This window comes from Mustelus asterias, chromosome 12 (assembly GCF_964213995.1).
Source record: "Mustelus asterias chromosome 12, sMusAst1.hap1.1, whole genome shotgun sequence".
Classification (NCBI taxonomy): Eukaryota; Metazoa; Chordata; class Chondrichthyes; order Carcharhiniformes; family Triakidae; genus Mustelus; species Mustelus asterias.
The window spans coordinates 52047137-52061345 of NC_135812.1; positions in this window are offsets into that span (position 1 = coordinate 52047137).

The window sequence follows — 14209 nt, forward strand, 5'->3', positions numbered from 1 at the left end:
AAGATAGATGCCATCAGGCCCTGGGGCTTTGTCAGTTTTAATGTTCCCTAAAAAACCTAACACTTCCTCCCTTGTAATGGAGATTTTCTCTAACGGGTCAACACCTCCCTCTGAGACACTCCCAGTCAACAAGTCCCTCTCCTTCATGAATACCGATGCAAAGTATTCATTTAAGATCTCCCCTATTCCCTTGGGTTCTAAGCATAATTCCCCTCCTTTGTCCCTGAGAGGTCCGATTTTCTCCCTGACAACTCTTTTGTTCCTAACATATGAATAGAATGCCTTCGGATTCTCCTTAATCCTGCCTGCCAAGAACATCTCGTGACCTCTTTTTGCCCTTCTAACTCCCCGTTTGAGTTCTTTCCTACTCTGAGATCCTCCAGAGCTCCATCTGTTTTCAGTTGCCTGGACTTAACGTACGCCTCCCTTTTCATTTTAATCAGGTCATCAATTTCCCTGGTTATCCACGGCTCTCGAATCCTACCTTTCCTATCTTTCCTTTTTACAGGCACATGCCTATCCTGCAGCCTTATCAATTGTTCCTTAAAAGACTCCCACATGCCAGTTGCGGACTTACCCTCGAACATCCTCTCCCAATCAACGTCTACCAATTCCTGCCTAATTCAGTTATAGTTAGCCTTCCCCCAATTTAGCACCCTGCCCGTAGGACAGCGCTCATCCTTGTCCATTACTATCCTAAAGTTAACAGAGTTGTGGTCACTATTTGCCACATGTTCCCCAACCGAAACTTTGACGACCTGACCGGGCTCATTTCCCAGAACTAGGTCCAGTATAGCCCCCTCTCTATTCGGGCTATCTGCATACTGTTCCAAAGAACCTTCCAATATGCATTTTACAAATTCCTCCCCGTCCGGAACCCTAGCTCTAAGCACTTTCCAGTCTATACCAGAGAAATTAAAGTCCCCCACTACAACAACCCTATTTTTTCTGCACATATCCAGAATCTCCTGACATATCCTTTCCTTCACTTCCCGTGGGCTGTTGGGTGGTCTGTTGTACAACCCCAGCATAGTGACTGCACCCTTCCTGTTTCTGAGTTCCACCCACAGTGACTCAGCACATGACCCCTCTAAGTTGTCTACCCTCTGCACCGCGGTAATATGCTCCCTAACTAATATCGCTACTCCCCAACCTTTTTTAGCCCCTCCTCTGTCTCACCGAAAACACTTATACCCCGGAATATTCAGCTGCCAGTCCTGTCCTTCTTTTAACCAAGTCTCCGTCACCGCAACCACATCCAAATTCCGCACAAGCATTAAGGCCCTAAGTTCGTCTGTCTTACCCGTTACGCTCCTCGCATTCAAGCAGATGCACTCCAGACCTCCAGGCCCAGTCAGGTCATCCTCCTCCAGAGTGCTCCTCTTCTTAGCTAGCCTTGCCCTGGCCCCCAGCTCAACCCCAGCCTCAGTACTTACTGACCTTCTGTTTTGTTCCCCACCCCCCTGCCACACTAGTTTAAATCCTGCCGAAACACTCTAGCAAAACTCCCAGCCAGGATATTTGCTCCCTTCCAGTTAAGGTATAACCCATCTTTTCTGTACAGTTGCCATCCTGACTTGAAGACTTCCCAGTTATCTATGAATTTAAAACCCTCCTTCTTGCACCAGTCCTTTAGCCATGCGTTCAACTGTAGAATCTCCCTGTTCCTAGCCTCACTTGCACTAGACACCGGGAGCAGTCCAGAGATTGCTACCCTGGAGGCCTTACTTTTTAGCTGAGCACCCATCTCCCTGAATTTCTCTCGTATGACCCCCCTGCTCTTCCTACCTACATCATTTTCACCAATTTCTATCCCCCTTATCATCTTATAAACCTCTATTAAGTCGCCCCTCATCCTCCTCCGCTCCAAAGAGAAGAGCCCCAGCTCCCTCAACCGTTTCTCATAAGACCTACCCTCCAAACCAGGCAGCATCCCGGTAAATCTCCTCTGCACTCTCTCCAATGCTTCCACATCCTTCTTATAGTGAGGTGACCAGAACTGCACACAATATTCCAAATGTGGTCTCACCAAGGTCCTGTACAGTTGCAGCATAACCCCACGGCTCTTAAACTCAAACCCCCTGTTAATAGACGCTAACACACTATAGGCCTTCTTCACGGCTCTATCCACTTGAGTGGATATGAACCCCAAGATCTCTCTGTTCCTCCACATTCCTCCGAACCCTGCCGTTGACCCTGTAATCCACATTCAAATTTGTCCTACCAAAATTAATCACCTCGCACTTATCAGTGTTAAACTCTATCTGCCATTTTTCGGCCCAGCTCTGCATCCTACCAATGTCTCTTTGCAGCCTACAACAGCTCTCCACCTCATCCACTACTCCACCAATCTTGGTGTCATCAGCAAATTTACTGGTCCACCCTTCAGCCCCTTCCTCCAAGTCATTGATAAAAATCACAAATAGCAGAGGACCCAGCACTGATCCCTGTGGTACACCACTGGTAACTGGTCTCCAGTCTGAAAATTTTCCATCCACCACCACCCGCTGTCTTCTATGAGATAGCCAGTTATGTATCCAATCGGCCAAATTTCCCTCTATCCCACACTTCCTTACTTTCTTCATGAGCCTACCATGGGGAACCTTATCAAACGGCTTCCTAAAATCCATGTATACGACATCAACTGCTCTACCTTCATCTACAGTGGAGTTTTTTGAAGAAGTGACTAGAATGGTTGATGAGGGAAGGGCTGTGGATGTCATCTATATGGACTTTAGTAGCATTTGACAAAGTCCCTCATGGTAGGTTGGTGCAAAAGGTTGGATCTCATGGGATAAAGGGGGAGGTGGCTAGATGGGTGGAGAACAGGCTTGGTCACAGAAGACAGAGGGTGGTAGTGGAAGGGTCTTTTTCCGGCTGGATGCCTGTGACTAGTGGTGTTCCGCAGGGCTCTGTATTGGGACCTCTGCTGTTTGTTTGTGATTTATATAGACGATCTGGAAGAAGGTGTAACTGGGGTGATCAGTAAGTTTGCGGACGACACGAAAATGGCTGGACTTGCAGATAGTGAGGAACATTGTCAGAGGCTACAGAAGGATATAGATAGGCTGGAAATTTGGGCAAAGAAATGGCAGATGGAGTTCAATCCAGATAAATGCGAAGTGATGCATTTTGGTAGAACTAACGTAGGGGGGAGCTATACGATAAATGGCAGAACCATAAAGAGTGTAGATACGCAGAGGGACCTGGGTGTGCAAGTCCACAGATCCTTGAAGGTGACGTCACAGGTGGAGAAGAAGGCATATGGCATGCTTGCCTTTATAGGACGGGGCATAGAGTATAAAAGTTGGGGTCTGATGTGGCAGTTGTATAGAACGTTGGTTCGGCCGCATTTGGAATACTGCGCTCAGTTCTGGTCGCCACACTACCAGAAGGACGTGGAGGCTTTAGAGAGAGTGCAGAGGAGGTTTACCAGGATGTTGCCTGGTATGGAAGGGCTTAGTTACGAGGAGAGATTGGGTAAACTGGGCTTGTTCTCACTGGAAAGACGGAGGATGAGGGGTGACCTAATAGAGGTGTATAAAATTATGAAAGGCATAGATAGGGTGAACGGTGGGAAGCTTTTTCCCAGGTCGATGGTGACGTTCACGAGGGGTCATAGGTTCAAGGTGAGGGGGGGGAGGTTTAACACGGATATCAGAAGGACGTATTTTACACAGAAGGTGGTGCGGGCCTGGAATGCGCTGCCGGGCAAGGTGGTGGAGGCGGACACACTGGGAACGTTTAAGACTTATCTCGATAGCCACATGAACGGAGTGGGAATGGAGGGATACAAAAGAATGGTCTAGTTGGGACCAGGGAGCGGCGCAGGCTTGGAGGGCCGAAGGGCCTGTTCCTGTGCTGTATTGTTCTTTGTTCTTTGTTCTTTGTAAACACCTTGGGTGATCTTGCAACTTCTGAATCTCAGAGTTTCAATTTCTTTACATTTACAAACTTAATTTTCCCCAAAACTCAAAATTCTCTTCCTAAAATACATGAAGAAGTCTCACAACACCAGCTCAAAATCCAATAGGTTTATTTAGTAACGCAAGTTTTTGGAGCGCTTCCCCTTCATCAGGTGAGTAGTCCTCATGTGTGCAGAACTATCAGTTTCAGAAGGCTTTCAAGACACACGACAACGTAGAATCGCCGAGCAGAAACCAAATTCCGCACACATGAGGACGGCCACAACTGGGATCTTGGGTTCATGTCACACTATCTGTAATCCCCTATGACTTGTCTTGGCTTGCAAAATCTCACTAACTGTGCTGGCTTGAGACAATTCACACCTCTTTAACCTGTGCTTAACCCTCTCTCCACTCTCATTGTCTGCACCTGTAAAGGCTTGATTACCTGTTAAGACTCGCATTCCAACCATTATTTTGTAATTGAGCTTGTCTATATATATGCCCTGTTTGTGAACCTAATTCTCCACTCACCTGATGAAGTTTCCTCCGGGTGCTCCGGTTTCCTCCCACATTCTGAAAGACATGCTGGTTAGGTGCATTGACCCGAACAGGCGCCAGTCTGTGGCGAGTAGGGGAATTTCACAGTAACTTCATTGCAGTGTTAATGTAAACCTTACTTGTGACTAATGAATAAACTTTGAACTTTGAAGGGGCAGCGCTCCAAAAACTCATGATTCCAAATAAACCTGTGGACTTTAACCTGGTGTTGAGAGATTTCTTACTGTCCAATGCCGGCATCTCCACATGATAAAATACAGGAATCATGAAATTAGACACACTCACAACTTTAGTAAAACCAACCTTTTAAAAACCCTTCCACACAATATCCATTATTTGATTACTTCCCCAGACAATTCTATGATATTTGACAAACATCAAAAGGAGCATCCAGGAGGGCTTCCTGGAACACTATGTAGATAGTCCAACTAGGGAAGGGGCCATACTGGACCTGGTATTGGGGAATGAGCCCGGCCAGGTGGTCGATGTTTCAGAAGGGTAGCAGTTCGGGAACAGTGACCACAATTCAGTAAGCTTTAAGGTACTGATGGATAAAGATAAGTGTAGTCCTCAAGTTAAGGTGCTAAATTGGGGGAAGGCTAATTACAACAATATTAGGTAGGAGCTGAAGAATGTAGATTGGGGGCAGATGTTTGAGGGCAAATCAACATCTGGCATGTGGGAGGCTTTCAAGTGTAAGTTGATAGGGATTCAGGACTGGCACATTCCTGTAAGGATGAAGGATAAGTATGGCAAGTTTTGGGAACCTTGGATAACGAGAGATATTGTGAGCCTAGTCAAAGAGAAAACGGAAGCATTTGTCAAAGCTCGGAGGCTGGGAACACACGAAGCAAGTGTGGAATACAAGGAAAGTAGAAAGAAACTTAAGCAAGGAGTAAGAAGAGCTAAAAGGGGTCACGAAAAAGCATTGGCCAGCAGGATTAAGGAAAATCCCAAGGCTTTTTACACATATATAAAGAACAAGAGGGTAGCCAGGGAGAGGGTTGGCCCACTCAAGGACAAGGGAGGGAATCTATGTGTGGAGCCAGAGGAAATGGGCGAGGTATTAAATGAGTACTTTGCGTCAGTATTCACCAAAGAGAAGGACTTCGTGGATGATGAGTCTGGGAAAGGATGTGTAAATAGTTTGAGTCATGTTGAGATCAAAAAGGAGGAGGTATTGGGGTTCTTGAGAAACATCAAGGTAGACAAGTCTCCAGTGCCTGATGGGATATACCCCAGAATACTGAGAGAGGCAAGGGAGGAAATTGTTGGGCCTTGAGAGAAATCTTTATATCCTCACTGGCAGCAGGGGAGGTCCCAGAGGATTGGAGAATAGCCAATGTTGTTCCTTTGTTTAAGAAGGGTAGCAAGAATAATCCAGGTAATTACAGGCCGGTGAGCCTTACATCAGTGATAGGGAAATTATTGGAGAGGATTCTTCGAGTAAGGATTTATTCTCACTTGGAAATAAGTGGACGTATTAGTGAGAGGCAACATGGTTTTGTGAAGGGGAGGTCGTGTCTCACGAACTTGATCGAGTTTTTCGAGGAAGTGACGAAGATGATTGATGAGGGTAGGGCAGTGGATATTGTCTACATGGACTTCAGTAAGGCCTTTGACAAGGTCCCTCATGGCAGACTGGTGCAGAAGGTGAAGTCGCATGGGATCAGAGGTGAGCTGGCAAGGTGGATACAAAACTGACTCGGTCAAAGAAGACACGGTAGCAGTGGAAGGGTGCGTTTCTGAATGGAGGGCTGTGACAAGTGGTGTTCCTCAGGGATCAGTGCTGGGACCTTTGCTGTTTGTAATATATATAAATGATTTGGAGGAAAATGTAACTGGATTGATTAGTAAGTTTGTGGACAACACAAAGGTTGGTGGATTTGTGGATAGTGATGAGGACCATCAGAGGATACAGCAGGATATAGATCAGTTGGAGACTTGGGCAGAGAGATGGCAGATGGAGTTTAATCGGGACAAATGTGAGGTAATGCATTTTGGAAGGTCTAATACAGATAGGAAATATACAGTAAATGGCAGAACCCTTAAGAGTATTGATAGGCAAAGGGATCTGGGTGTACAGGTACACAGGTCACTGAAAGTGGCAATGCAGGTGGAGAAGGTAGTCAAGAAGGCATACGGCATGCTTGCCTTCATCGGCCGGGGTATTGAGTTTAAAAATTGGCAAGGCATGTTGACACTTTATAGAACCTTAGTTCGGCCGCACTTGGAATATAGTGTTCAATTCTGTTCGCCACACTACCAGAAGGATGTGGAGGCTTTGGAGAGGGTACAGAAAAGATTTACCAGGATGTTGCCTGGTATGGAGGGCATTAGCTATGAGGAGAGGTAGGGAAAGTTGGTTTGTTCTCAAACTTGGTTTGTTCTCACCGGAGTGACGGAGGTTGAGGGGAGACCTGATAGAAGTCTACAAGATTATGAGGGGCATGGACAGAGTGGATAGTCAGAAGCTTTTTCTCAGGGTGGAAGAGTCAATTACGAGGGGGCGTAGGTTTAAGGTGCGAGGGGCAAGTTTTAAAAGAGATGTACGAGGCAGATTTTTTACACAGTGAGTGGTGGGTGCCTGGAACTCGTTGCCGGGGGAGGTATTGGAAGCGGATATGGTAGTGACTTCTAAGGGGCGTCTTGACAAGTGCATGAATGAGATGGGAATGGAGGGATATGGTCCCCAGAAGCGTGGGGGGTTTTAGTTAAGTCAGGCAGCATGGTCAGTGCAGGCTTGGAGGGCCAAAAGACCTGTTCCTGTGCTGTAATTTTCTTTGTTCTTTGTAAAGATGACTTTTTGGAACAAATCCAATAGGAAGGTGGGTGGGGGTGCTGTCCCTTTTCTCCTGTGAGGCTAGCTGGAAACCCTTTCCCCACCACTTGCCCATAGGCTGGTGAGTGCCCATGGCCCATTCAGTCTATGTTGCCCAGTGCTGTTCCACACCCTCTTCACATCCTGTAAGAGTGAACCTGTGGCATTGAAAGGAAGAATGAGAGTTTTTTTAAAAAATGCAATGTATCCCATTCTGATCTGACTGCACTGTGTCTGCTTTTGGTTACTGAGATACAGGGAGATATTCAAGAGTTGGAGACTGTGCAAAAGGAACCATGGGGGCCATTCAACAGGGCCTGGGTTCTGAGATCTGATGAAAGAGCAGAGAAATCAAAGAGGCATCCTTGGGGATGGGGAAATAGTTCAGAGAATGAAAAGGTGAATCCATAATATTACTGAAACTGAACTATGGACATGGAACAAGGGGTCACAAGTTTAAACTAATTAAAAGTAAATTTAGAAATAACGGCTGCAATTTTCCCATCGCGACCCGCAACTTTTCTGCTGGGTTAGGCTGGGAGATGTGCGTGTCGGACATTTCGCGGGTTCCTCGCCAGCTTTTACTACCTGCGCGCATCTCTCAGCCAGAGAAAAATGGCACCGCCAGGAACCCGCAGAAAATCGGTGGGCTACTGATTAGCATGAGTTTACATACCTTTACGTGCCATTATCAGAATCCACACGGCAATCTCCGTCCACGTCTGTGTCTCCCACATCTTTGGCGTGATATAACTTTGGCATGAATCAGACTAGCTATTTAAAAGTCTCAACCTGGCGTGGCAGCCTTGAACTGGCGTGAGGAGGTAAGTGCTGTTAGCGGAGCGCTGGGGATGTTACAGGCAGGTCCTGGAGATGTCTGTTGGCCTTCTTCCTGCTGCCTTCAGGTGTTGTCCCATGGAACAGTGATATCTGGGATAGAGGTGTAGTTGTGGGGGGGGGGGCTTCTTTTTCCTCACAGCTCTCTGGGTGAGGTTCCATCATGGAGTCCTGCTCACCCTTCACCCCCCTCAACCTCGGCAGCGCTGTAGCACAGTGGGGAAGCAGCCTCGAGGGCTCCCGCTCACCCTCCTCCTCCACGGCACTGTGCAGTAGCATTGTCTTGCCACAGGTTGTGGTCAGGGACTCAACTGAGTGCTGGTGTCCCAGGGTGGGGGAGGAATGCACCATGTGCTGACTGAGGCCTAACCAGATGAAGCAGCTGCTGCTCCAGGCCGGGGTGCAGAGGTTCAGACATGGACTGCATGGAATCTGCTGTCACTGGGCACACATCTGGTGCTGCTTTGCAGTCTGTCCCTGCCCTGTGACACGGACCAGCAACACATGCCTGTAACAGATGCTGCAGTTACACACATAGCAATGGCTCAAGGATGCGCATTGCCCACGGCTGCACACTGACCTGCATAATCTGTCCCAGCATTTATCATGATGGGAATCTCACACAACCTTAATCGGGCCACGCACGGCACCATGGATTGTGTGGGGTTGCCAGCACCCACAAGTGGGGGTTCTGGCCCAAGTGAGGGATTGGGGTGGTGCTGGGTCTATGCAGCCAATGAGAATAATCCATCATTCTATGCTCTTTCCAAACCCCACTGTGCAGATGGATCTCGGTTTGCTCGATCTGGAGCTGGCCATGTTGGTGGCAGCAGGGGTGAAGGAGGAGACGGCGGCAGCAGCTCAGGAGGTGGCAGGCATGGAGAGACTACCGCGAGGAGCAGCCACCACCAGACCCTCAGGAAAGAGGGCAAGGGGCTGCCGCTGAGGACCAGGAGGTGGGTGGGCATCCTCCCGAGAGGGCGCACAGAAGGCAGAAAGTGCCGAGGGCAAGGATGTACAGGCCCCGCAATTCCTTCGAGGCCTTCTCGGAGGAGATGTCACTGGCTGCGCTTGTCCAAGACCACGGTGCGACACATTTGTGAGGTACTCTCACACCTGGCACCTGAGGGGAGTGGCGGCCACCCGCTCCCTATGGATGTGAAGGTGACGGCAGCCCTCGATTTCTATGCCTCCGGATCATTCCAGGCACCCAGTGGCGACCTAGCTGGTATATCCCAGGCCTCCGTGCACAGATGCGTGTGGCAGGTCACAGTTGCCCTGTACGCCGGGTAGGACAGTTCATTAATTTTGATGTGGGCTGTGCACGGCAGGAGGCCCAGGCTCGTGGCTTCCATCCATCACTGATTCCGAATGTGCAGGGTGCAGTGGATGGCACACATCGCCTTGCGGGCCTCCCATGCAGGGCCGCAGCAATTTGTGAACAGGAAGGGGTTCCACTCCCTGAACATCCAAATTGTCTGTGACCATCGGCTCAAGATCATGCAGGGTCGATGCATGCCACCCAGTTTTGTGATCCAGCAGTCGGACATCCCTGGGCTCTTTGAAGACCAGTTCAGGCTCCGGGATGACCACTGGGTGACAAGGATTACCTGTTAAGGTCATGGCGGATGATGCCTGTGCAGAGGCCCAAGACTGAGGTGGAGACCCGTTACAACGAGGCCTATGGAGCCACCTGGTCCGTCGTTTGTTGAGCGGTGCATGGGCCTGCTGAAGATGCAGTTCCGCTGCTTGGAGCGGTTTGGGGGGGCCCTCCAGCATGACCCTGTGCGTGCTTCATGCATCGTTATCGTTCGCTGCGCTCTTCACAACATCGCCCAGCAGCAGGGGAGGGGGAGGGAAAGAAAGAGGAGACGAGGAGGAGGAGGATGAAGATGGGGAAGAGGACGAGGAAGAGGACGAGGAGGAGGACGAGGACGAGGAAGAGGACGAGAATGAGGAGGACAAGGGCGACGGCGACGGCGAGGGCAAGGAGGACGAGGAGGACAAGGAGGATGAGGAGGACGAAGAGGACGAGGACGAAGAGGACGAGGACGAGGAGGAGGATGAGGACGAAGAGGACGAGGATGAGGACGAGGACGAGGACGAGGAGGACAAGGGCGACGGCGACGGCGAGGGCAAGGAGGACGAGGAGGACGAGGAGGATGAGGACGAAGAGGACGAGGACGAAGAGGACGAGGACGAGGACGAGGAGGAGGACAAGGAGGAAAAGGAGGAGGACGAGGAGGACGAGGACGAAGAGGACGAGGATGAGGACGAGGAGGAGGTTAAGGAGGAGGACAAGGATGAGGGGGTGGGGGAAGGGGAGGGGGAGAAGGAGGGGGAGAAGGAACGCACTATTCCCCCTTCAAACTGACCTGGACTCTCAAACCTCCACATCACCCTTCCCCAGCTCCTGTCATCCCACCACCATAGCCCCCACAAACATGTTTTTTGGCCAAGAGAGCGGGGGGGAGGGACACTTGCACTAAAGGTCTGGTGGATGTTGGGGAAGGTAGGGCAGGCACTCCGAAACATGGGCTGATTCTGCAAGGCTCAACAGACAGCACCTCTATGTTTGGGAGTCGGGAACACTGAGCTGTGGGGAGAGGGGAGGAAGAGAATCAGAGACACATTAGTCACAGCTTGATGTGCAATTAACAGTTCATTGTGCTCTTAACATAAATGATTACCAAACCCTGACTAATGCTGACCTTCACCCGTGCCCTCCAGTGAACTACAGCTTTCTAACTTTGTGCTGTCTACTGCTTCTTCTCGGTGCTACCCCAGGATGCACTTCGGAGGTGGAGGTGTCCAGCTGTTATGCCCCGTTGCCTATGATGCCCTTGGTGGACGGCCCCTGGGTGGCCAGAACCTCGAGGGCCCCGGCTGACTTGCGGACGGCACTGTTTCGGTGCCACCCTCTCTGGCCCTGAGATGCCCGGTGTGAGGAAAGGGGGAAATCAGATGGTCTCAGGGCGTCCGGGATCTCCTGGGTGAAAGACCCTGGCATGGGCTCAAGCCCTTCCTCCTCCCTTGGGGTGCCCAGAGGCCCCGGGGGCATTCCATGGGACACCAGAGTAGCTGGACTGAGCTCCAGAAGCTCCGGCATCTCCTGGCTCTGCCAGTCCTGGAGGCCTAGATCCGTCTACCCCATGATGTGTGATCCCTCAGCCCTGGCCCTCTGAGACTCGGCCAAGCTCCGGAGCACCTCCGCTGCAGCATTCTGTGAGTGAGCCAGGCTCTGGAACCCCTCAGCAGTAGCTCTCTGAGCCGGGGCTAAGTTGTTGAGGCTCACAGCCACGGCCTGCTGTGTCTCCAGAATGCCAGCGAGAGTCCCAGCCATAGCCAGCAGTGTCTCCCACCTGCCCCCGACACCCATGGCCATCGAACGCTGTGCCTCCTGGATGCCGGAAACACACTCGCCCGTGGCCCGTAGTGTCTCCAGGACGGCCTGGACCCTGTCACCCATGAGGACAGACCCTGAGCCAGACTTTCCACTGCGGTTGCCACCCTTGCAGTGTTAGCCTGGGTCGCATGCTGTGTCGGCACCACCTCCTGCAACAGCATTCTGTTTGACTCCCCTAAACAGCCTTGCAGCCGCTGCATGGTTGCTGACAGCCCTTCCACAACTCCCCGGGTTTCCTGATGCATCTCCACCAACCTTGGGAGGAACAAACCCAGAGGCCCAGCAACTGGCTTGGGGACAGCTGAATCCTGGCCTCTGGCAGATCTCCGTGTGCCCGAGCCCTCGGGCGTGCCCGCCTCCACCCGATGTGCATCAGCGCTTGTGATGTGCTCACCAGTTCATGACCCAGAAGCCTCAACACTAAAGTTACCCACCGTGGTGATCGTCTCTGTGTTGGTGAGTTGTGTGGTACATGCCGGTAATGCTTTAGTGGTGCCTCCCTCCGAGGTGCCGTCCAGAGGGTCTTGGGCAGTTTGCTCCACAGCAGCAGAGGCGGCAACACCCGAAGGGCCGGGTTCCTCTGGGTCCAAAGCTGTAAAGAAGAACACACATTAGGGGGAAGGAGACAAAACATTCCATGCAGCATCGCACTTACTTAGAGGAGGACCAAGTTGAGGGTGCGCTTCTGCTTACTTGCATGCTGGACACCGACCTGACTGTCAGTGACCATTCAGGATGGCCCATCACCCCCTGCCAGCTCCATGGCACGCTCCTCCATGCTACTCAGCTGCTGCAGGTCAGGCACACCATCACCAATCTGTGTCATCTCCCATCCGTTGCGGATTTTCTTTTCCTGTGGGAACATAAGGTGGATAGCGAGCATTAACATATTGCAGTGCATGGTGCGCTATGTGTGTCTCGGGCGTTGTGTTGACAGTTTTGGGGAAAGCGGTCACCACTGAATGGTGCTCTTTGAGGGGTGAGGGGAAGGGGTTAGATTCTGTTCCTGGGGGAAGGGTCACTTGTTGCATGGCCTTCAGGTGTCTGAGCAGGGTTGGAGATCCGTGCCAAGCATGTGCGTGGTTCCAAGTGGGATGCTCCCTCTTGCTGCTCGCAGAAGGTCATACTTTTTTTGCAACACTGCCTGCCAGAGCACAGTGTCAGGCTCCTGGTATTCACCGCTTCTGCCACCTCCTTCCACAATGCCGTGGCAGATGCACCCCTTGGCATAGCGCCCTGGCCGGGGAAAAGACGATGAAGCCTCTCCTCCACAGCGTCTCGCAGGTGCTCCTGGTCGGCCTCTGATAATCTGGGAGCCGGTTTCCGCGCAGCCATCTTTGTGTGTCCATTCCTGCAGCTTATATACAGCTCTGGCTTATTAGGGGAGTCGTGATGTGGAGATGCCGGCGTTGGACTGGGGTAAACACAGTAAGAAGTTTAACAACACCAGGTTAAAGTCCAACAGGTTTATTTGGTAGCAAAAGCCACACAAGCTTTCGGAGCTGCAAGCCCCTTCTTCAGGTGAGTGGGAATTCTGTTCACAAACAGAGCATATAAAGACACAGACTCAATTTACATGAATAATGGTTGGAATGCGAATACTTACAACTAATCAAGTCTTTAAGAAACAAAACAATGTGAGTGGAGAGAGCATCAAGACAGGCTAAAAAGATGTGTATTGTCTCCAGACAAGACAGCCAGTGAAACTCTGTGGGGGTTACAGATAGTGTGACATGAACCCAATATCCCGGTTGAGGCCGTCCTCGTGTGTGCGGAACTTGGCTATCAGTTTCTGCTCAGCGACTCTGCGCCGCCGTGTGTCGCGAAGGCCGCCTTGGAGAACGCTTACCCGAATATCAGAGGCCGAATGCCCGTGACCACTGAAGTGTTCCCCAACAGGAAGAGAACAGTCTTGCCTGGTGATTGTCGAGCGGTGTTCATTCATCTGTTGTCGCAGCGTCTGCATGGTCTCCCCAATGTACGCAGCCTTCAAAATCTCTCACAAGTATTTGTTGCCAACGGGCCCTTGACTGGCCGCACTCACTGCACCTGCACTCCCCTAATAACAGTAAGAAGTTTAACATCTCGCCAAGCCCATCCCCACACCCCCACGTCTTGCCTTCAAACAACCGTGCAACCTCAAACAGACCATTGTCCGCAGCAAACTACCCAGCCTTCAGGAGAACAGTGACCACGACACCACACAACCCTGCCACAGCAACCTCTGCAAGACGTGCCGGGTCATCGACACGGATGCCATCATCTCACGTGAGAACACCATCTACCAGGTACACGGTACCTACTCTTGCAACTCGGCCAACGTTGTCTACCTGATACGCTGCAGGAAAGGATGTCCCGAGGCATGGTACATTGGGGAAACCATGCAGACGCTACGACAACGGATGAATGAACACCGCTCGACAATCACCAGGCAAGACTGTTCTCTTCCTGTGGGGGAGCATTCAGCCTTGGATCTTCAGGTAAGCGTTCTCCAAGGCGGCCTTTACGACACACGACAGCGCAGAGTCGCTGAGCAGAAACTGATAGCCAAGTTCCGCACACATGAGGACGGCCTAAACCGGGATGTTGGATTTATGTCACATTATCAGTAACCCCCACAGCTTGCCTCCTGGACTTGCAGAATTCCACAAGCTGTTCTGTCTGGAGACAATACACATC